Consider the following 24,479-nt stretch of genomic DNA (forward strand, 5'->3'; position numbering starts at 1 on the left):
AGAAGTTGAGGCCATACTTATTTGGAACTCACTTCAAGATTCAGACAGACCATAAGCCCCTCTTGTGGCTAAATCAAATGAAGGGTGAAAACCCCAAACTTCTTAGGTGGTCCATCTCCCTACAGGGGATGGACTTTACAGTGGAGCACAGACCAGGGACTGGCCATGGCAATGCAGATGGTCTCTCCAGGTACTTCCACTTAGAACAAGAAGACTCACCTGGTCAAGGTTAGTTTAATGTCCCTAAGTTTGGGGGGGGGGGGTTATGTAGGAGAGTAGGGTCTGCAATCCTATGGTCACCCCAGATTTTTGCTTTTTGCTTCACTGGTTTACAACTTTCCCTGGCTGTGGGCCTGCTAATCAGACCCACAGCCTAGCTGTTCTCTCTCTAAATTTACATCCATGTACCTTAGGTGCATTTACCAATTGGTATTGGGTCACTCTTGTAAGTCCTTGTACAGTGTACCCTAGGTACCCAGGGCATAAGTGAACCCAAGGCCTATCAGGGACTGCAGCATGCATTATGCCACCCCTGGCTGGCCATCCAAATCTGACACAACTGGCTGATCAATCAGCTGGGGCAAGGTGGTGTAATCACCCTTTGCTTTAGATATAGTATAACTATATCTAAACCTAAACTGGACACATATACTCCTATAAGTCACTCCTATGGCAGGCCTTAACAATCCTGGAGGTAGAGTGCTTGGAATTATGTGAGATGGTGCTCTAGCATGATCTGAGCCTGTCTGCAGCTTTCGGAACCAAGTCCTTTAGCTGTTTCCATGATAACGCTATACCATATACTCTTAAGTGCATTATAATCTTCGCGGTTATTGCTAACATTGGTATAGCATTATCAAAACATGTCGAGTAAGGTGTCATACGAATTGGAATACTACCCCCTCGCCAGTTCTGGCGACGGGGGTAGCATTCCACCCTTTTAGAGGGACACAGCATGTATGTAACTGTGAACCCCGGTTAAAGTTAACTCGAGCCTCAGCATCACAAAATGGATGCTGCCACCACAGACACAAGTCTGACCTCCTGCTGCTGGGAGTCCTTCCAGCGAGGGAGGCTTGGACAAAGGGTTTCCTGCCTTGGGAGGTGCTAGCACCACCCCAGACAGGATTTTGTGTATTAGGTAGGATAGGCCTGAAAGGAATGAGACAGGCCTGGGGCACACAAGGTGTCCCTGTGCATACACCGGTTCAAACCAGTTGCTGGGGCACTCCAGCCCCAGCTCTGGCGCACTCTAGCCCCAGCTCTGGCGCGAAACCGCACAAAGGATAGGGGGTGTAACCACCCCCCTTCCTGGTCCCACCCATAGAAAGGACCTAGTCATAGTACAGCCCCCTTTAGGAGAATAAAGGTAGGAGCTGGTCCCATTCCAAATTAGATTATCCTGATTTGAAACTCTACAAGAAGAAACTCTGGACTTCGATGTTCTGCTCCTCAGAAGACTGAAGAAATCTCACTTGTGGGCATGGAGTGTCCACCCTCCACCAGCAGGCACCATCAAGTGTTCAAGCGGTTCACTTTGTCGTCTTCCCGAGTGGATCCAGACTTCAGAGCCCAACGAGACCCAGACTTCCAGACCTCTCCGACCTCTACCTACATCTGCAGCACAGCTGAGATCCGTGGGTGCGACGAGACACGTGGGACCGGCCATCTTGTAGAAACTGCACTTCGCTTCCAGCACGACTTCTGAGGTAACCTCGACGAAGCGCTTTGGGGACTGAGAAGCCGCAGCCCCGAGCAGCTCCCGACCAATAGACCAGCCCTCCAGCATCCACGAGATCTGAGTGGGCCCTTTTGCTTGATTGCTGCTCGATCCATTGTCTGGTCACTTGCCGGCTGGCCAGTGGCCTCCTAGACGACGATCCTTGAAAACTACACCACTGGTCTGGTTGCTCCAGACTGGCCCTTGCTTCCCTGCAAAGGAGAAGCACCCCAGACCCTCCAGGTCCATACCAGATGCCTTTTCCACTCATCGCGTGGGTTGCCTTTGCCAAGGCCTGTTGATGCCGAATCCGGATCCAACACCGCCAACAGCGAGAGCCTGCGTGGGACAGCTCATGTCTCCATTCTGGTCATCGAAGACACCACCTGGTCCACGTGGCTGCAGAGTCAAGCGTCCACTCTTCACCTGATCGCGACAACGGCATCTGGTTCCTTCCTGGTTCCACTCCAGTCACTGGCTAGTGACTTTGAACATTGTCCCCTCTGCTTTCAGGTCTTCATCTTCCTTGATCCACCCTTGGATCACTCCGGACAGCTTCCTCCTGGTCGCCTGCAGCATCTTTCTTTTTTTTTTTAAAAAACTTTATTTTGCAGTATAAGAAAAAAGGGAAAAATAAAAAGAAAAGGCGACATACCGCCACGAAACCCCACACAGGGGGCGCAAAGAAGGGGGAGGGACTCATCTAAAGGGGAAGGGCGATAGAGCTCCATAGTCCATCCATAATAGGGATTCTAGTCCAACATAGGAAGTGGTAGAGCGAGGCAGCGCTCAGAGTCCGCCCGTGGCTCTGTAGCCCTCCCCAGGCATAGTTAGTTGCAGCGAGAGAAAAAGGGGAAGGGAGAACAGGAGACGAACACCCCAACTATCCCCCACCCACAACCCTCCCCAACATCACCCTCCCCCCCGTGACGGCGACTAGCACTCATAGCACTCAACACAGGCATTCTTAAAATCAAATCTGGAAGAGATGAAGAGATCGCAGCGTTGGCGGGCACACAGCTGAGGGCAAACCTCGGGACAGAAATCGCACAAGTGGGCCCCAATTATACATGAAGTTCTTAAAGCGCCCCAGGAAGATGTCAGAAAGGCGTTCCATGCTTAACAGACGCCACAGTCGGGCATGCCACAAGGAAATAGCCGGGGCAGAGGAGGATTTCCACGCTGCCGCTAGAGTCTTTTTGGCCGCTCCCAAACACAACCACATCACCCTCTTATCCGCCCTAGTCTGGTGTTCAAGCAGCGGGTCTCTGAGTCCCAGTAGGACAAAGTCCATGGAGTGTGGTATCGGGTAACCCAGGATATCTCTAATGTGGGATAGTATCTCAGCCCAGTACGGCTGGATGGTAGGGCAGTCCCACCAAATATGTTTAAAGTCTCCTAGCATTCCACAGCCCCGCCAACACCTATCTGAAGTAGCTGGGAAGATGCGGTGCAACTTGGAGGGATATAGGTACCAATCAAAGATGACTTTCATATGCGCTTCTCTGAGATCAGCAGAGTGATTGTGCGCTGTCACGTCTCTCCATAGGGCCCGCCATTCGACAGCAGATATGTCCTTCCCCAGCGTGGATTCCCAGTGATCTTGATATCGTGGGCGTGGTGACACGGCAGAGTCTAATAACAGTTTGTACAGGAAGGAAACCGCACCCTTCATGGTAGTAGTGTGAAGGAGGAAGGACTCAAATTTCGACAAGGGCCTGGTAGCCGCGTCCACCACTGCAGGCGATGTAGCCCAATGCAGGAGTTGGAGATGCCTGTAGCGCTCCGTCGGGAGGACGCCATAGTCCCTCATACAGTTGTGGAAAGTGAGGGGTTCGGCGCCATGGAACAAGTGGGTGAGTGCTCTGCAGCCACCCTCCCTCCATCCGTCAAACGACCCTCCTCCAGAGCCGGTGGAAAAGCCGGATTGAAATGAATTGGGGTGAAGGGGGACGGGAACGTGGTCCAGCGGTCGTCACCGCTCACCGTGTCCCATACCTTCAGCACCGTGCTCGTGGGGGTGCTAATGTAGGCATTCCTGGGGCGGTCCGCCTTAGGTTTCCAGGCTAAGTCCCAAACGGAGCGGCCCGCCACGCTACGGTCCATGTGGAGCCAGTGCTTCTCCGACTGTTGCTGGGACCACTCTACTATGACCCTCAGTTGGGCAGCTTTGTAGTATAAGTGCATGTCCGGAAAACCCACCCCTCCCTCCAAGCGTGGGCGCCTCAGGACGTGGAATGGGAGCCTCGCTCGGCCACCCTGCCAGACATACCGGAGCATCACGGTCTTCAATTGGCGGAAGTAGGCCAGCCCTATCGGAATAGGTAACGCCTGAAACAGGTATAACAGTTTGGGAAGGAGCACCATTTTAAGGGCGTGCACCCTGCCTAGCCACGATATGTATTTAGGCTTCCAGCGTTCCAGCTCAGCCCTAACGGAGGACAGCATCGGAGGGAAGTTAGCGTGGAACAGGGCATTCACGGTAGAGGTCAGTCGTACTCCCAAGTAGAGCAAGGACTCTGAAGCCCAGGCAAGTGGAGTGAGCTGCTCGGCCGCGCGTACCTCCCCCGCCGAGAGAGTCAGGTTGAGGATGTAGGACTTATCAAAATTCACCCTAAAGCCCGCCACTCCCTCGTAGGCCGCGAGCACTGAGTGGACATGTGGCAGTGACCGCGCCGGATCTTTGATGGACAGCAGAACATCGTCCGCGAAGAGCGAGATCTTGTGCTGTTCGCCCGTAAAGGGAAGACCCAAAATCCCCTCATTATCCCGGATTGCTAACGCTAAGGGCTCAATACTCAGAGCAAAGAGAAGGGGTGAGAGGGGACAACCCTGTCGCGTCCCTCGGGAATGGCGAAAGATCGTGGATCGATGGCCATTGACCAATACACGGGACGTGGGCCCACTGTAATTAGCCTCAACCATCCTTACGAACGCGGGTGAGAAGCCGAATGCCACCAGAGTCCGATGCAAAAAGCCCCAGTCGACGCGATCGAAAGCCTTCTCCGCGTCGAGCCCCACGAGCACCGCGGGTATGTGGAGGCGCTCCGCCTTCTCGATGAGGTGTATGACGCGGCGCAGGTTATCATGGGTCTGTCTGCCCCTGATAAATCCCGATTGGTCAGGATGGATCAGGGCCGGCATCAGGTCCTGCAGCCTAGTCGCCAAGATAGAGGAGTACAGTTTGGCGTCTATATTGAGGAGCGCTATCGGGCGGTAGGATGAACAAAGGGTAGGATCCTTCCCCGACTTGGGAATAATGCTAATTAGCGCTTCAGCCATAGAATCTGTGGTTCTGCCATCAGTCACCATTGCGTTGAAGAGGGAAACCAGGTAGTCGCATATCTCAGAAGCAAATGTTTTGTAAAAGAGGGCCGTGTAGCCATCAGGTCCGGGGGCCTTGTGTAATTTCAGGTTTTTAATGGCCTCCAGGATCTCCTCGCGGGTGACGGGGGAGGATAGCGATTCGTTCCATTCTCTAGAAACCTTCGGGAGAGATAGTCCCTCCAGGAATTTGGACTGGGCGTCGGGATCGAGAGTGTCACTCGAATAAAGTGCCGCGTAAAAGCGCCCGAAGATGGCTGCTTTGTTCGCGTCACTATGCTGGACAGAGCCCGCCTGATCGCGAATACCCCCGATATAGTCCTTCTCGTGTTTGTCCCGCAGTTGTCGGGCCAGATGACGCCCGATCTTGTTGCCCTGGGAGTAGGAGGTACGCCTGAGTCGCAGAAGGGTGAATTCCACCCTGTTATTGTAATGGGCCCTCAGTTTCCCTCGGACCGCTGTCAGGGGGCGTAGGGTCACCCTGGATGGGTTCGCCTTGTGGGCCTGCTCCAAGGTAGCCAATTCCAATTCCAAAGCCTCCCTCTCCTCGCGCCGCAGCTTATTCAGGTTTGCGTTGAGAGCGAGGCATGTGCCCCGCAGGGAGGCCTTGCACGCGTCCCACGTGGTATACACCGACGTGTCCGAGGGCGGGTTAAGGAGGAAGAAATCACTAATTGCCTTGCGCAGCGCCTTACACGACGTCTCATCCCGGACTAGAGCCGCCGGAAAGTACCACTTGCGCCAACCATCCCCCCCAGCGGTCCAGCGCAATCCCAGAACAACAAGGCTGTGATCCGATAGCGAGAGTGGAAAAATATTCGCCAGTTGTACATCTCCCCGAAGGGCCTGGTTGAGTAAGATATAATCAATACGGGAGTACGTGTGGTGCACGCTGGAGAAGAAGGTGTAGTCTCTGGCCTGTGTGTGAAGAAAGCGCCAACTGTCAAACAACCCCAGATCTCCCAATTGCTGCTTAGTTTTGTCCGAGAAGACGCCTGTGTCCGCTCTGCGGCCCCCAGAGCTATCCTGACCTCTGTCCCACACCATATTGAAATCGCCTAGCATTATCAAGTGACCCTCCACAAAGTCCCCCATTTTATCCAGCAAGTCCTGTAGAAAGCCATTCTGACCCGCATTAGGGGCATACAAAACAGCAAGGGTACACAGGCGGTCCCGCAACAGACCTTTCACCAGAAGCCAACGGCCGTCTCTATCCGCCCTCACACCCACGGGTTGAAAATGAAGGGAAGCCCGAAAGAGTAGGGCCACCCCTCTGTGCTTCGTGGCCGCAGAGGCCCTGTAGATAAGGGGGAACTGCCGGTGACGAAGCCTCAGTTCGTCTTTCCTAGCCAGGTGGGTTTCCTGGAGGGCCACTATATCCAGATGGTGATCTATGATGTACTTCCAGAGTTTCTGCCTCTTCTGTGGGGAGTTAAGGCCCTTGACATTCCAAGTCCCTACGTTAACAGGCATAAGGATTCACACAGATACCACTCCAAGCTCACCTTCAAGCAGCCACGAGGCCCGCTCCAGACTCGTACTCGCCCCACAAGCCAAACCCAAAGGAAATGGACAACCACGGGTTCTCTAGGGAAGAAACCCAGCCACAACCCACCCAGGAGGCCCTCCCGTGCACCTCGCGAGTCCCATGAGGCAACCACAATCCCAAGGCACATAAGGATCAACAAGGGCAGTTTCCAGAACCCTACGTAAAACACAAGTGAAAACAACGAAAATGAACCTGTCATCACACATTCACCACACAGTGTCGCCGCCACCCCTCGAACTCCCAACCCCAACCCAAAACCCCCCGCTATGACACCCATAATCAGAGCGCCAACAAACCCCCCCAGCACCCCTCCAAGAACCAAGAACAACAAAATGCCACCCAGGGCACTGAACCTGAACCTCGCAGTCCTCAGTTCCAGCAGGTCACGGTTCAAGAGTCCCCCACTGGACTGTAGTAGGGGCAGGGGAGTCTTCCTTGGGACCCCCAGGTCCGAAATCCGGGGTGTCTTCTCCAAAAGTACTTCAGAACCCCGAGGACCTCAGGCCAAGAGCCCTCCCCGACGCCACCTCGCTGAAGTGGGGTCAAGCTGCACCAGAGCCCAGCTGGGAGTCCGCCACAGTGGCGGAGGCCACCGATGCCACCGCTGCATCCCTCTCTTGTGCGCTAGCCGCCGAATCTGGTCGTCGCCGCTCCGGAGATGGGCCCACCCTGTGCCACGAGGAAGAGCGCCGTCGCCTACGGAAGGGCGAGCCACGCGCCTCCTGTGATGGTGTCGACTCTTCGATGCCCAGCAGCTCCTTCGCCACCTGCAGGGAGTTGATCTGTCTCAGTCTATTCTCCCACCGAAAGACGATCCGGAAGGGGTGACCCCAGGAGTAGGACACCCCGCGCTCCCGGAGGAAGGCGGTCACAGGTCGGAAGTCCCTCCGCTTCTGCAAGGTCGTCGCCGCCAGATCCTGATAAAGCTGGGGGTGATGGCCCCTGAATTGTAATGAAGAAATGGTTCTAGCCTTTCTCAATATCCTCTCCTTCAACTGAAAGTCATGCACACAGACAAGGATGTCCGGCGGTGGGCCCCCCCCTCTCCTGGGCAGCCCCACCCTGTGCACTCTGTCCATCAGGACCTCCCGCACATCTTCATCCTCTAGGATCTGAAGGAACAAGGCTTGGACGTACCCACGCAGGTCCCCCGCTTCGCCATCCCACGGGACCGCCTTAATACGGATGTTGTTCCTTCTGGAGCGGTTTTCCAAGTCCTCTGTGTGGGTCTGCAAACTCAGATTCTGCTCTGTGAGACGTAGGATGTCCTGCTGGAGTTGGTGCACATCATTAGCCATGCTAAGGTCATGGTCCTCCAGCGTCGCCACCCTCTCGCCGATCCCATCGACATCCCTCCGCACCTCCCTGAGGTCCGAGGCCAGCTGTGTGCGAAGTTCGGTAATGTCCTCCTTGATGGTAGCGAAGAGTTCCTTCATAAAGGCCTTGGTTGCCGGTGCTTCATCATCCGACTGTTTAGAGGAACCGCTGGCTCCCGGCGACGCAGGTTGCTGCGATGGTTTGGAGGCCCCCTCCTTCCCCTTATTCCCTCCTCTGCGCTGTGAATTGGACATGGCCGCGATCTCCGTCTCGTGCCCACCACCAAACTCTAGGCAGACGCAGTTGGGAGGACCAGTCACCAGCAGGGGACCCACAGCGTCGGGCCTCCCGTCGGCGGCGCAGTACACCGTATCCCGTGTTCAAACAGGCGTGCCCAGTCGGCAAGGCGGCTTCCTCCTCACGGGGCGCTGACTGCACGCCGATGCCCGGGTTAGGCACCCACCTTCAGCGCCTGCAGGACCACGCGGGCCGTCGCGGGAATAGAGACCCCCTCCGGTGGTCAGTGAATGCAGCTCGCCTCCAACAGGTCTCCGTGTCCTCCAGCCGCGTCCCCCCCTCTACTTCAGGGTGCACGAGTCAGCTTCACAGCGCTAGCGGTCAGCTGGCTGCAGGTGTGGGGAAAACGCGGTGGGCGCCTCCAGTTAGCAGCACAGCGAGGACGAGCACCAAACAGGGGCACACCAAGATGGCGGCGCCGGTCCGCACTGTGAGTCGCCCACCTCAGGCAGTTAATCGTCCCAACCGCTGATGAGGGTAGAGTGCTCCTTCGGGCAGGACCAAGCCACGCAGAGGAAGTACCTTCGCCTCGCAGAGGCTGTGATATGCGAGGGGCTCTCAGGGCAGCTAATGAAATGTCCCTCCAAGCTCACACGTGGCAGCACCTATGGGACGAGGAGCGTCTTCGAAGGCAGCCCCCAAAGTTTGCACAGACCTTCCCCAGGTCGAGGGTTCCACAATAACGCGGCGCTCTAGCAGGCAGTTGCAATAGCGGAGAGGAGCTCAGAGCGCCGGAAAGCCGAAAGGACTCCCCCGGTGCCGTCGGTCAAGTCCTCGCTCCTCTAGGGCCGGGGCGCCGCTCTCGATCCGCCCCCGGCTCAGGTCCCCTTCAGCTGCAATGCTCTGCTCGTCTGCGCCAGTACCTTGCGCACCTCCGCCGCTCCGGTGTGTCCCCCGCCGTGCTCTGGTGGTGAGGGAAGTAAAGGCGCCCTGGCCGGTCCACCTCCGTCGGGGGTAGGGCTGCCGTCTATGAGCCCGCCTCGCCGGGACCGCCGATGCGCTCCTCCTCGCTGCACTCCGCAGGGACACGCCCCGCACTGCGTCCGATCCACGCCGGGGGGTCACCAGTAGCAGCCGGGCCCGCCAGGGGCGAGACGCCGCTCGAGTCGAGGCCGGGCCCTCTAGCACGCGAGGACGCGGCTTCACAGGCCGCAACTTGGATCGGCCCCCAGAGGCGTCGCTGGCCTCAGAACTCCTCTCCGGTGGCACCGGAGCACTCCGCCAGTCGCTACACCTCGTAGGGCGCCGGGCAGCACTCTTGGGACCCCGCTATACGCTGCTTTGTAGGAGCGGCGCCGGAGAGGTTAGAAAGTGCGTCCTACTCCGACGCCATCTTGGCCACGCCCCCCCTGCAGCATCTTTCTTAAAGGCTCAATAGACTTCAACGCGGAAACCCGACACACTTTGACACCTATGCACCCGCAGCCCGTGGGTGAGGTAACAAGAGCATTTCGGTGCTCAAGGGTAGATTGACTCTCCTAGTGTCCAGATTTCCAGTTGTTTTAGTCCTAGCTAGTCAGAACTGTCCGTACTCACCTTTTTCGTAAATTGTACTGTCCATTGACTTTGTTACGCATCTCGCGTGTGAGTTCACGCTCTGCACACGCGTCCTGTGGGCCTCCTATTACTTACCTCAGGTCAGGATAGTGTAGTCCCAGCGAACCTACAGCCTCTGGACAGCTCCATTCCTTCTATCGACTTCCTTATACCACTTGTTTAGTATATGGTTTGACGTGCCCCTAGGGCACCATTGTAATTCGTGCAACTTAAACGTATTTTTCCTAAGAGTCTTGTTATGTGCTTAGCCCTCTGACCTCATAAAGAGTTCAGAGGTGTTTGTTATTAATAAATATATTGGTTATTTTCATAACAACCTGTGTGGTGTCCTTTCATCTAGTATTCAAGGGGTTATATGTGGTAAAACAGCTGGCTTCACATGCCAAAAGAGTTTAGCCTAAGACTGCTTTGTCCATGCTACCAATAGGATAGCTGGTCTATAAGGTTGACTTACAACCAATCACCATGAGGGTTGTTTGGACTGATACAAGGTGATCACTAGAATTAGTGAGCATCATATAACAGGCCAACTTCTCACATTGGTGTACAGCGGTTGGGATTTGAGCTTGCTGTTGTTTTTACCAAATATAATCTTGAGATATCATTTGAAAGATCACATAAGGTACCATAGGTACATATAACAAGCTTAGAAATACTCCGAGTTCTACTGAACCAGCTGTTGTAGTAGAAAGGGAGTAGCACACCCTGACTACAACTCTTAGCAAGGGATCAGTAGGAAAACCCATAGTGTAGGTAAGTGCACCACTTACACCTCACTAGAAAGCATGTCTATCACAGGAGAGAACACAGTGGCTCCCCTTGTGAATATTGACCTTCCACAGGTCATTTCAAGATATGCAGCCCTCAGCTTCCAGGAGATGAGACAATTGTGTACCTCCAGGAAACTGAAACAGGGTTCTAACCCTACCCTTCCTTTTCTGATAGGTCTCTTAGAGACATATGATGATAGAAGGGCTTCTAACCCAGGCCCCTCTGATCCTACAGATGGAAGCATGCCCCCCTTAGAAGATGACCCTGAATCTAACCTCCCTGAAACAGAAGATGTAGATGGTGAGGAGGATGGAGAGTCCTCTGAGGGAGAGGTAGACACTGGTCCAGTTAGAGTCAGTAGACTTACCAGGGCCAACTTAAGCCTACATGGGGATGGAGCTGGGAGAGCCCCAGACCTATCCACAAGCAGGCCTAACCTTGGGAATAGACGAGTTAGGTCTCACTCCAGAGGCTCTAACAGATCTATTCACACCCATGTCTCTCAGGCCTCTTCTCAGAGAGGAATGACATCCCCTCAGAGAAGAGAACATGAAGCTAAGATTAAGGAAGTGAACCTGAGGATTGAAAGGGAAGAACTTGCCCTTGCCAAAGAGAAACTTGCCTTTGCCAGAGAGCAGAAATTGAGTGGGTTAGAACCCACTGGTGGCTGCATTATCCCTAGAGATAAAGACAGGAGTTTTGATAATAGACACCTGAGTAAAACAGTGCCCTCCTTTAAGGTAGGAGATGACATCCACAAATGGAGGACTGCTCTGGAGAGGGCCTGCAAAGTACATCAGGTACCCCAGAGTCAGTGGGCAGCTATATTGTGGCTCTCCTTTGAAGGTAAAGGTAGATATAAGCGCCTCACTGTTAGAGATGAGGATGCGAATGATTACCAAGTCCTGAAAACTGCACTGATTGATGGGTTTGGCTTAACAACTGAACAGTACAGGTTGATGTTCAGACACCCAGAAAACTCAGTCTCAGGATTGGACTGACTTTGTTGATTGTGCCACTAAGGCTTTGGAAGGCTGGTTACTGGGAAGTAAAGTTACTGATTACACAGGATTGTATAATCTAATTATGAGAGAGCAAATCTTAAATAATTGTCAGAACCAGTTGTTGCATCAGCACTTGATTGACTCAAATCTGACCTCTCCCCAAGAATTGGGAAAGAAGGCAGACAGATGGGTCAGGACAAGGGTCAAGCAGCAGAACCAGAACCAGGGTGGTGGCCAGAAGAAAGCAGACCAGAAGGGTAATGAGAATTAGCAAAATGACCAGAAGTCTTCAACAGGGCCCCAACAATCTAAGGAGGGTTGGTCCCAGAATTCCCAAAAGAAGAAGACTGAAGGCCCAAGAAAACCATGGTGACAATACTGTAAAGTAAGACTCACTGGTTTAGTGAGTGCACCAAGAAAGGCACAGCTCCTGCCACTACTGCCCCTAAGGCACCTGCACCCCCTAGTACAGTTAGTAGTGGTAGTGCACCCCCAATCCTATAGTTGGGTTAACCCTGGGAACTGAGGTGGGTTCTGACTTAGTCAGAATACCTACTCAGGCTGTTCTTGTTTGTACTGGGGACATGGATATGACTCCTACTGTAAGTCCCAGTACCCTGGGCAAATACAGACAGACGCCTTTAATCAATGGAAAAATGGCTCAGGCCTACAGAGACACTTGTGCCAGTGTCACTATGGTGACACCTAACTTTGTGGACCCTGATCAGGTAATACTAGGTTCAGACTACCTAGTGACCAATGCTAGCAATGTCACTACCAATCAGAGTATGGCAATTGTTAACTTCTCCTGGGGAGGGGTAACTGGCGTCAAAAGGGTTGTAGTTAGTTCAGACCTCCCAGTGGACTGTCTGTTGGGCAATGATTTGGAATCCTCCTTATGGTCAGATGTGGAGTATAGGACTCATGTGGAAATGTTAGGTTTGTCAGCACATGTCCTTGCTGTGGCCAGGTCAGGAACAATGGACCAGACACTACCCAAGAGAAAGAGCAGTAGGGTTAAGGCAGTGCCTTCCCCCCTGCCTCAAGGTGAGGATCAGCCCTCTCAGGAGGCTGACCCAAAGACCCCAGAAGGAACTGTCCTAGAGGAGCTTGAATCTGAACAGGTTGAGTTTCTTGGGACAGGGGGACCTTCCAGGGCAGACTTGAGGCAGGCACAGTTAGACTGTTCCTCTCTTGAACCCCTCAGACAGCAGGCTGCTGCTGAGGCTGCAGGGAATTTTACAGGTACCCACAAGGTGTACTGGGATGATGGACTCCTATACTCTGAGGCAAGAGACCCCAAGCCTGATGCTACCAGGAAGCTGGTCATTCCTTTGTCTCTGAGAGGTTTCCTTCTTACCTTAGCCCACGAGATTCCCCTTGTAGGTCACTTAGGCCAGAAGAAGACTTGGGAAATACTTGTCCCACACTTTCACTGGCCTCATATGTCTGAAGACAGAAGAGAGTTTTGTCGCTCATGTGTCACCTGTCAAGCCAGTGACAAATCAGGTGGCACAACAAAGGCCCCCCTTATACCACTACCTGTGGTGGGGGTACCCTTTGAAAGAGTGGGGATTGACATTGTTGGACCAATGGACCCCCCAACAGCATCTGGGCACAGATTTATACTGGTGGTAGTGGATCATGCCACCAGGTATCCAGAAGCTATTCCCCTTAGGACCACTACAGCTCCTGTTGTGGCCAGGGCCCTCCTTGGAGTTTTCTCCAGAGTGGGGTTTCCTAAGGAGGTTGTCTCTGACAGAGGTGCAAACATCATGTCAGGATACTTGATTGCAATGTGGAAGGAGTGTGGTGTAAATTACAAATTCACCACCCCCTACCATCCACAGTGCAATGGGCTTGTGGAGAGATTCAACAAGACCCTAAAAGGGATGATAAATGGGTTACCTGAAAAGCTTAGGCGAAGATGGGACATCCTTTTATCCTGCCTTCTGTTTGCTTACAGAGAGGTCCCACAGAAGGGGGTTTGCTACAGCCCTTTTGAGCTTCTATTTGGGCATCCTGTAAGAGGACCCCTATGTCTTGTAAAGGAAGGATGGGAGTTACCTCTCAAAAAGCCTAAACTTGTCATAGTGGACTATGTACTTGGTCTCCGCTCCAGGATGGCAGAGTACAAGGAGAAGGCATCCAAAAACCTTGAGGCCAGGCAAGCGCTTCAAAAAGCTTGGCATGACCAAAAGGCTGTCCTTACTGTTTACCAGCATGGACAGAAGGTGTGGGTGTTGGAGCCAGCGGCCCCAACAGCTCTCCAAGACAAATGGTCTGGACCCCATACCATCAATGAACAAAAGGGAGAGGTCACCTACCTGGTGGACCTTGGAACTCCCAGGAGCCCTCACAGAGTACTTCATGTGAACAGGCTCAAGGCATTTGTTGACAGGGAGGACAAGGGCTTGCTTATGGCCACAGATGAGGGACAGGAGGAAGAGAGTGACCCTCTCCCAGACCTGCTCACTCATAACCCTGATGATGGGTCAGTAGATGGTGTGGTCTTTTCTGACAGCCTCTCTGAGCATCAGCAAAAGGATAGCAAACAGGTTCTTCAATCCTTTAGACAAATGTTTTCTCCGACACCCAGTCAGACAAACTGGTGCACCCATGAGGTGGACACTGGTGACAGTCTGCCTATAAAGAGTAAAATCTACAGGCAACCTGACCACGTCAGGGACTGCATAAAGAAAGAAGTACAAAAGATGTTGGAATTGGGAGTCATTGAACCCTCAGAGAGCCCTTGGGCTAGTCCTGTAGTTCTAGTGCCAAAACCTCACACCCAGGATGGTAAGAGAGAGATGAGGTTTTGTGTAGACTACAGGGGTCTCAATGCTGTCACTAAGACAGATGCCCATCCAATACCTAGAGCAGATGAACTCATAGATAAATTGGCTTCCTTCTGCCAAATTCTTGAGTACATTTGACCTGACAGCTGGTTATTGGCAAATCAGGTCAGCTGAGGATGCCAAGGCCAAAACAGTATTTTCTACCCCAGGAGGTCATTACCAGTTTGTGGTGATGCCCTTTGGTTTGAAAAATGCACCTGCCACTTTTCAAAGGTTGGTGAACCAAGTTCTCACTGGGCTGGATGACTTTTGTGCAGCATATCTAGATGATATTGCTGTTGTTAGCCCGACCTGGGAGGATCACCTGATCCACCTGAGGAAGGTTTTGGAGGCCCTGCAAAAGACAGGCCTCACTATCAAGGCTACCAAGTGCCAGATAGGGCAGAGTCAAGTTGTGTACCTGGGCCACCTTGTAGGTGGAGGCCAGGTTCAACCATTGGAGAGCAAGATACAGGCCATAAAGGACTGGGCTGCTCCAACCACCCAGACACAGGTCAGAGCTTTCTTGGGCCTGTCTGGTTACTATAGGGAATTTGTCAGAAATTATGGGACCATTGTGACCCCACTTAATGACCTGACAAGTAAGAAAATGCCAAAGAAAGTTCAGTGGACAGTTAGCTGTCAAAAGGCATTCGATGACCTAAAGCAGGCCATGTGCACTGCACCTATTCTCAAGAGTCCAGACTACTCCAAACCTTTCATTGTCCAAACAGATCCTTCTGAGTTGGGTGTGGGAGCTGTTCTATCTCAACTGAATATTGATGGCCATGACCAGCCCATTGCTTTTATAAGTAGAAGGCTGACCCCTAGAGAGAAACGTTGGTCAGCTATTGAGAGGGAGGCCATCTCTGTGGTTTGGGCCCTGAAGAAGTTGAGGCCATACTTGTTTGGAACTCACTTCAAGATTCAGACAGACCATAAGCCCCTCTTGTGGCTAAATCAAATGAAGGGTGAAAACCCCAAACTTCTTAGGTGGTCCATCTCCCTACAGGGGATGGACTTTACAGTGGAGCACAGACCAGGGACTGGCCATGGCAATGCAGATGGTCTCTCCAGGTACTTCCACTTAGAACAAGACGACTCACCTGGTCAAGGTTAGTTTAATGTCCCTAAGTTTGGGGGGGGGTTATGTAGGAGAGTAGGGTCTGCAATCCTATGGTCACCCCAGATTTTTGCTTTTTGCTTCACTGGTTTACAACTTTCCCTGGCTGTGGGCCTGCTAATCAGACCCACAGCCTAGCTGTTCTCTCTCTAAATTGACATCCATGTACCTTAGGTGCATTTACCAATTGGTATTGGGTCACTCTTGTAAGTCCTTGTACAGTGTACCCTAGATACCCAGGGCATAAGTGAACCCAAGGCCTACCAGGGACTGCAGCATGTATTATGCCACCCCTGGCTGGCCATCCAAATCTGACACAACTGGCTGATCAATCAGCTGGGGCAAGGTGGTGTAATCACCCTTTGCTTTAGATATAGTATACCTATATCTAAACCTAAACTGGACACATATACTCCTATAAGTCACTCCTATGGCAGGCCTTAACAATCCTGGAGGTAGAGTGCTTGGAATTATGTGAGATGGTGCTCTAGCATGATCTGAGCCTGTCTGCAGCTTTCGGAACCAAGTCCTTTAGCTGTTTCCATGATAACGCTATACCATATACTCTTAAGTGCATTATAATCGTCGCGGTTATTGCTAACATTGGTATAGCATTATCAAAACATGTCGAGTAAGGTGTCATACGAATTGGAATACTACCCACTCGCCAGTTCTGGCGACAGGGGTAGCATTCCACCCTTTTAGAGGGACACAGCATGTATGTAACTGTGAACCCCGGTTAAAGTTAACTCGAGCCTCAGCATCACAAAATGGATGCTGCCACCACAGACACAAGTCTGACCTCCTGCTGCTGGGAGTCCTTCCAGCGAGGGAGGCTTGGACAAAGGGTTTCCTGCCTTGGGAGGTGCTAGCACCACCCCAGACAGGATTTTGTGTATTAGGTAGGATAGGCCTGAAAGGAATGAGACAGGCCTGGGGCACACAAGGTGTCCCTGTGCATACACCGGTTCAAACCAGTTGCTGGGGCACTCCAGCCCCAGCTCTGGCGCACTCTAGCCCCAGCTCTGGCGCGAAACCGCACAAAGGATAGGGGGTGTAACCACCCCCCTTCCTGGTCCCACCCATAGAAAGGACCTAGTCATAGTACAGCCCCCTTTAGGAGAATAAAGGTAGGAGCTGGTCCCATTCCAAATTAGATTATCCTGATTTGAAACTCTACAAGAAGAAACTCTGGACTTCGACGTTCTGCTCCTCAGAAGACTGAAGAAATCTCACTTGTGGGCATGGAGTGTCCACCCTCCACCAGCAGGCACCATCAAGTGTTCAAGCGGTTCACTTTGTCGTCTTCCCGAGTGGATCCAGACTTCAGAGCCCAACGAGACCCAGACTTCCAGACCTCTCCGACCTCTACCTACATCTGCAGCACAGCTGAGATCCGTGGGTGCGACGAGACACGTGGGACCGGCCATCTTGTAGAAACTGCACTTCGCTTCCAGCACGACTTCTGAGGTAACCTCGACGAAGCGCTTTGGGGACTGAGAAGCCGCAGCCCCGAGCAGCTCCTGCACCAAAGACCAGCCCTCCAGCATCCACGAGATCTGCGTGGGGCCCTTTTGCTTGATTGCTGCTCGACGCGTTGTCTGGTCACTTGCCGGCTGGCTAGTGGCCTCCTAGACGACGATCCTTGAAAACTACACCGCTGGTCTGGTTGCTCCAGACTGGCCCTTGCTTCCCTGCAAAGGAGAAGCACCCCGGACCCTCCCGGTCTGCACCAGACGCCTTTTCCACTCATCGCGTGGGTTGCCTTTGCCAAGGCCTGTTGACGCCGAATCCGGATCCAACACCGCCGACAGCGAAAGCCTGCGTGGGACAGCTCGTGCCTCCATCCTGGTCATCGAAGACACCACCTGGTCCACATGGCTGCAGAGTCAAGCGTGCACTCTTCACCAGATCGCGAAGACGACATCTGGTTCCTTCCCGGTTCCACTCCAGTCACTGGCTAGTTACTTTGAACATTGTCCCCTCTGCTTTCAGGTCCTCATCTTCCTTGATCCACCCTTGGATCACTCCGGACAGCTTCCTCCTGGTCGCCTGCAGCATCTTTCTTCAAGGCTCCATAGACTTCAACGCGGAAACCCAACACACTTTGACACCTATGCACCCACAGCCTGTGGGTGAGGTAACAAGAGCATTTCGGTGCTCAAGGGTAGATTGACTCTCCTAGTGTCCAGATTTCCAGTCGTTTTAGTCCTAGCTAGTCAGAACTGTCCGTACTCACCTTTTTCCTAAATTGTACTGTCCATTGATTTTGTTACGCATCTCGCCTGTGAGTTCACACTCTGCACACGCGTCCCATGGGCCTCCTATTACTTACCTCAGGTCAGGATAGTGTAGTCCAAGTGAACCTACAGCCTCTGGACAGCTCCATTCCTTCTATCGACTTCCTTATACCACTTGTCTAGTATATGGTTTGACGTGCCCCTAGGGCACCATTGTAATTCGTGCAACTTAAAAGTAATATTCCTAAGAGTCTTGTTATGTGCTTAGCCCTCTGACCTCATAAAGAGTTCAGAGGTGTTTGTTATTAATAAATATATTGTTTATTTTCATAACAACCTGTGTGGTGTCCTTTCATCTGGTATTCAAGGGGTTATATGTGGTAAAACAGCTGGCTTCACATGCCAAAAGAGTTTAGCCTAAGACTGCTTTGTCCATGCTACCATTAGGATAGCTGGTCTATAAGGTTGACTTACAACCAATCACCATAAGGGTTGTTTGGACTGATACAAGGTGATCACTAGAATTAGTGAGCATCATATATCAGGCCAACTTCTCACACCAATTTCTTTTGGTTTGTTAATCCCCATTAAGGTTTTGTGTTGGGTTTGCGTTAAAGTAGCACAAAACCTTTGTAAATCTTGGCCGTAGTGTGCTCTTAACAGAAGAAAGCTGTTGCTGCTCCCTGTCAACTAAGCTGTTGAACACATTAAAGACAGAGTTAATCAGTACTTCAAATTCAATGCAAATGTTAAATACGTGAAATTCAGTACAAATATTAAAACGCTTATCAATGTTGAAAACAAAATTCATCAGTCATCAAATTCAAAACATTCAGTACATAATCTGTGATTCTGAATTAGGTTTAAAAAGAAGGTCAAACACCTCAAATACCCAGCAATTGACAATCCCCACTACAAATTAAAGGCTATAATTTAAAACCCATTCCATCAAACATATGAACTGAAAGGCACAAATCTGTTTTGATAAGTGGTTATCGAAAGCTGGACTCTGGATTCAAAGACAGAGTGAAACTAATAATGACATGCAAATACAAGAAAACCCCCACCAATCATGCAGCTAGCTTGAGCAAATAACAAACAAAATACCCAGATTGTGATCGGCTGTCCCAGGATGTTATTTACTAACGTTTTTTGCACGAGCTTCACGTGGCACAAAGCATTGCTCAAGTTAGTTGCCTTTTAAAGACAACTGCAGGTGGGAAGCCTAAATAGTGCCCGTGCAATCCTTAGTAAATCTAAGCCTAAATGTCTCACGAACATTTGCCATTTCAGCCAGGAATTCAAACACCTTTTTCTTTAGATAAAACAGAAAGATAGGAACTGTCGCCAAAATAGGTGCTGAAGCACAAGTTACTTACTTGTGTAACGATATATCTGTAAGAGACATTAGTTAGGGATAGATTCCTTACCTTAGAATATCCCCAGGCGTCAGACTGGATCTGGAAAGCTTTCGGCAGCAGTACCAATGCACGTCGATAGGCGTCGTCGTACGGCTTCGTGTGCGTTGTTGGTATCGTATTTGCTGAGATGATGTCACTGGAGCTACTTAGATGTGCCCACGCACGCTGACATCAGTTCTGTACACAACTTTCCACGACAGGAACGTAGAGCCATGTAAGATACTGACCACTGTTCCTAGAAGCTAGGGCCCAAAAGGATGACCTTAACCCTAGAAATCAGTCGCAGAACGGGGAGGATGGGTGAGGTGGTAAGGAATCTATCACTAACTAATGTCTCTTATAGATATATAGTTACACAAGTAAGTAACTTGTGCATCTGAGACACATTAGTGATAGATTCCTTACCTTAGAATAGATACTCTAGCAATACCAACCCCGGTGATCACACCAAAAAGTCACAGAGAACAGAACGGCCAAAGAAGCTGTCTCTCCGGACTTGACTGTCAAGGAAATAATGCTTGGTAAAAGTGTGCAGCGAGGCCCACGTGGCTGCCTGACAGATGTCTTGCAGGGGGACACCACATCCCAATGCAGTAGTAGCTGCTGTCGCCCTGGTAGAATGGGCACGCAGCTCCACCAGAGGCTCCTTTTGAGCCACAGAATAACAGGCCTTGATACACAAGACGACCCAGCCAGAGATTGTCCTCTTGTGAACCCAGCCTTTCTTGGCTCCTGCGTAGCCAACAAAGAGCTGATCATCCACCCGGAATGCTTGTGTGCGATTCAGGTAAAAGGAGAGCGCACGTTTTGGGTCCAGACGGTGGAGCCTCTCTTCCTCTCTATAAGGGTGCGGAAAGAAAGTGGGCAAGGTGATAGTGTGCTCGATGTGGAAGGCAGTGACAACCTTTGGCAAGAAGAAAGGACGAGTGCAAAGCATAACCGTGTCCGGATGAACCGACAGAAAGGGAGGCTTATAAGAAAGAGCCTGAAGCTCACTCACTCTCCTGGCAGAGGTGATAGCCACCAGGAAGGCAGTTTTCAAAGTCAGAAGACGTAAAGGACAATTGTGAAGCGGCTCATAGGGAGTGCCCATGAGATAAGTTAAAACAAGATTCAAGTCCCACTGAGGCATACTGAAAGGAACAGGAGAGAACATATGCGTAATGCCTTTTAAGAATCTCTGTACAACAGGGGACTTGAAAAGAGAAGGCTGATCTGGAAGCCTTAGAAAGGATGAAATGGACGAAAGATAGCCCTTGATAGTTCCCAGAGCAGAGCCCTGCCACGCCAGAGAAAGAAGGAACAAAAGGACCTCAGAAAGAGGGACAGAAAGGGAATCCACAGTCTTGGCTGTGCACCATGCCACACATTTGTTCCACCTGCAGGCGTATACCGATTTAGTGGAGGGACGCCTGGCTGCCAGAATGACGTCACAGACTTTGGGAGGCAAGTCAAATGGAATCAACTGTCGCCGCGCAATATCCACGCATGTAGGTGGAGGCTGGTCAGGTTCGGGTGGAGAACTGTCCCCTGGTGCTGCGGCAGAAGATCCTCCCGCAGAGGCATCAGATCGGGGGATCCAGGCTCATACAGAGTAGCTCGGGATACCAAACTCTTTGAGCCCAGTCCGGAGCCACAAGGATCACTTGGGCCTGGTCGTGCCTGACTTTCTTCAGCACTCTGGGTAGAAGAGGTATAGGCGGAAAAGCATACAACAGACCTCACTTCCACTCACAATGAAAAGCATTGTCGAGCGAGTGCTGCCTTGGAAATTCCAACACGGAGAACTGTGGACAGTGCGCTTTCTCTTCTGTGGCGAATCGATCTAACCAAGGCTCTCCCCACTGTTGAAAGAGACCTTGCGCATCCTCCGAGTGAAGACCGCATTCGTGATCAATCAGACACTGGTGGCTGAGTTTGTGGGCCCTGACGTTCAAAGAACCCGCCAGGTGTTGAACCGGCACGGAAATGCCGTGACGGTCCAGCCATGTCCAGAGGCGCAGAGCCTAATGACATAGGGTCCACGACCTCACCCCGCCCTGTATGTTGCAATACCACATGGCGGTGGTGTTGTCCGTGTACACCTGCACCACCTTTCCCCTGAGAGAGGGAAGAAATGCCTTCAGTGCAAGAAGGATCGCCCGAAGCTCCAGAAGGTTGATATGGAGCCGGGACTCCGCCGGAGACCAGAGGCATCTGATCTCCGCCTCTCCCATGTGGCCACCACATCCTAGAAGGGATGCATCCGTCACCACTATGTGCTCCGGTTGGGGAAGGGTCTGCAGCTGACCCAATTTTTTTATTTTTTATTTATAAAACCTTAATTGACAAGTTCAAAATAGTCAATATACAATTTGCATCAGAGCAGATCGACATACACAGTGGATTCCGAGTCCAATATCATATATAAAATACAGTCCCCAAATGCAAAAGACAAATTCCATATGATACTGTCGTGACAGCGTAAATGAACCGGATTATCCCCTCCCAAAAGGAGGCGTGAGCACCACTGCAGTGATAGTGGCAAGTGCAGCGAACAGGGGAGGCAGAGGGATAGGGGAAGGTAGTTACTGACCAGCATCGGCGGACGTCGCAGGTGGGGTGCCGGCGGGGGGCGCGGGAGAGGCAGCACGGTTCGAGGGAATTCGGGAATGGAAATATGTCCCTAAAGGCCCCCATATGCGTATTGGACGAGACTTCGCCGGTAGTAAGTCCCAAAATTCCGACTTCAAGGTTTGGCATCTTGCAGCATCTTCAAGCCAATGAGCGAATTTAGGCGCCGGTCTGCGGCCCCAGCACATGGCCACCCTACGCCTAGCCAACACAAGCAGCATTGCGATCAAGCGGCGTGAAACATCCGGGCAGAACTTTACAAAGCCCAGCAGACACAGCGGAGGGTCGGGTTGCACCGTCGCAGAGGTAATCTCGGAGATAGCGGCGCATACTGCCTTCCAAAATTCCGACACCTTGGGGCATAGCTATGCTAGATGAGCAAAATCCACAGCAGAGGCAGTGCAGCGCATACAACCATCGCTTGGTATGAGTCCTAGTTTATGAAGCTGGACAGGAGTGCGGCACAGCCTATGTAGATACTTGAAATGAATAAGACAAAGCCAGTAGTTGGGTGACAGTTTCTTCGTCTGATTGCAGCAGTAGAGCCAGTCGGCCATGCCCAGGTCCACGCCCCGCACGCCCGGTCAGTGGAGATGGAAGTGGACGACAACGTGAGGGCGTATAATTTAGTGACTATTTTGTGTGGAGTCGGGGATGTGTATATGAAATCGAGGGCAGGCATCGTAGGTGGAGGCTGGGGGAACGTAGGACCTAATTCCCGGCATATAGCTCGTAAATGATAAAACAAGAGTGTGTCCAGCGGACCAGAGGAGGCGGGTAGAGAATAGAATGTGTTGTCGGGATATAAGTCTGCCAATGTCGACAGGCCCAGGCGTGATGCATGTTTGGACATGCCGGAAGGCTGGAGAGGGGGAAAAGCAGGATGACCTACAATCGGCATGGCATTTGCCGACAGCATCAGGAGATTGGAGATTCGGAAAAGACCGGACCAGGCCCACCGCAATGTCTCGACAGTGTTCACCTCCGCCCATGGGCGGAATGCCGGTGCAAATAGGGCCGTTTTTAGCAGCCAGGGGGATGCAATATCAGTCTCCACTGCCACGTGTGGTTGATAGTGGGAGGAATGGATACAAAAATGCAGAAAACTGGCCTGAGCACATAAGGCGTAAAGTTTGAAATTAGGAGCACCCATGCCCCCTATCGACATACGGAGAGTGAGAATGTCATACGCGATTCTAGGTTGTTTACCGGCCCAAACAAGAGAGATGATCAAGGAGCATAGCTTGCGAAAGAAACGAGCAGTGAGGAGGATAGGGATGTTCAAAAAAAGGTTAAGGAATTTCGGCAAGACCACCATCTTAGCAATGGCTATGCGGCCGGCCAGAGACAATGGAAGCCGACTCCAATTTGAAATTTTGGATTCTAGCCAATCCACCCAGCGCCCGAAGTTGGATATCCAGAGGTCATCCAGGTCCCTACTCAGCCAGATACCCAGGTAGCGGGTAGGGCCAGAGGCCCATATAAAGGAGAAGTCTGGCGTAAATGGTCTGGTGTCATCCGTAAGGGGAATAACACGGACTTACTCCAATTCACCTGTATGCCAGACAGTCCAACAAAGCGTATTATCTCACGTACAAGAGGGCTAAGATTGTCTTGTGGGTGGCGAACATACAAAGTAATGCTGTCCGCATACATGGAGACCAGGAGGGAGCAGGCCGAGAAACCTATACCCCTCTGAGTGGTGTAATGCTGCCGGAGCCTAGCCGCAAGGGGCTCCATCGCAGTAGCGAAGAGCATAAGTGACAGAGGACATCTCAGCCTAGTGCCGCGTTCAATACAGATGGGCTCTGATATTTGTCCATTGATTCAGAGCCGAGCCGAAGGGCGGGTGTATAGAAGAGATATCTTACGTATAAACATAGTGCTACAGCCAATGCGAGGAAGGAGAAAAAATAAAAAGGGCCATTCTAGCGAGTCGAACGCCTTAGTGGCATCTAGAAGAGCGGCCACTTCAGGGAGACTTGGGTTGATCTGGCGAAGAACCGAAAAAATAGTCCGGAGGTTGTGCGAGGTGGCCCGGCCAGGAATAAAACCAGACTGGTCAGGGAGGGCAATCGGTAAGAGAAGGCGAGAGGCGAATAATTTAGCGAAGATTTTATTGTCAATGTTACTAAGAGAGAGAGGGTGATAGAAATCGCGACAGTCGGCTGGCTTATCAGGCTTGAGTAACAGCGTTATCATTGCTTCACGGAGGGACTGAGGAAAGAGGCCATTATATCAAAAGAGTCGTTGTACATAGCAGCCAAATGTCGTTCTAAAAGCGAAGCATAAGTTTTGTAAAAAGAGGCTGGGGGCCTGCTGATGGCAGCGAGGATCTCTTCCCTAGTAAAGGGCTCATCTAGGAATTTCCAATGATAATCCTCCAACCAAACCAATGCAATAGTCTTGAAGTATTGTTCGAAGGCCTCGGGGGGGGGGGGGTTGTTATAAGCAGTATAGAGCTGCGAATAAAAATCCATGAAACGGGTCTTCATTTCTTCAGGAGAGGTGGTTCTAGTGGGGCCCCCATCGCTGAGAGCCGTAATATACGATGCAGCGTGTGGAGGGCGTAGGAGGTTGGCTAAGGTCTTTCCAGGCTGATCGCCCTCACCGAAGCGTCGAGCACGGGCCTCTCTGCCCAAGAAGGAAAGGTCTCTCTCGGCCTCTTCAGAAAATTCAGTGTGCTTCCGTCTTAACAGCGCGCGG

The sequence above is a fragment of the Lissotriton vulgaris genome, chromosome 11 (genome assembly GCF_964263255.1).
Source record: "Lissotriton vulgaris chromosome 11, aLisVul1.2, whole genome shotgun sequence".
Lineage (NCBI taxonomy): Eukaryota > Metazoa > Chordata > Amphibia > Caudata > Salamandridae > Lissotriton > Lissotriton vulgaris.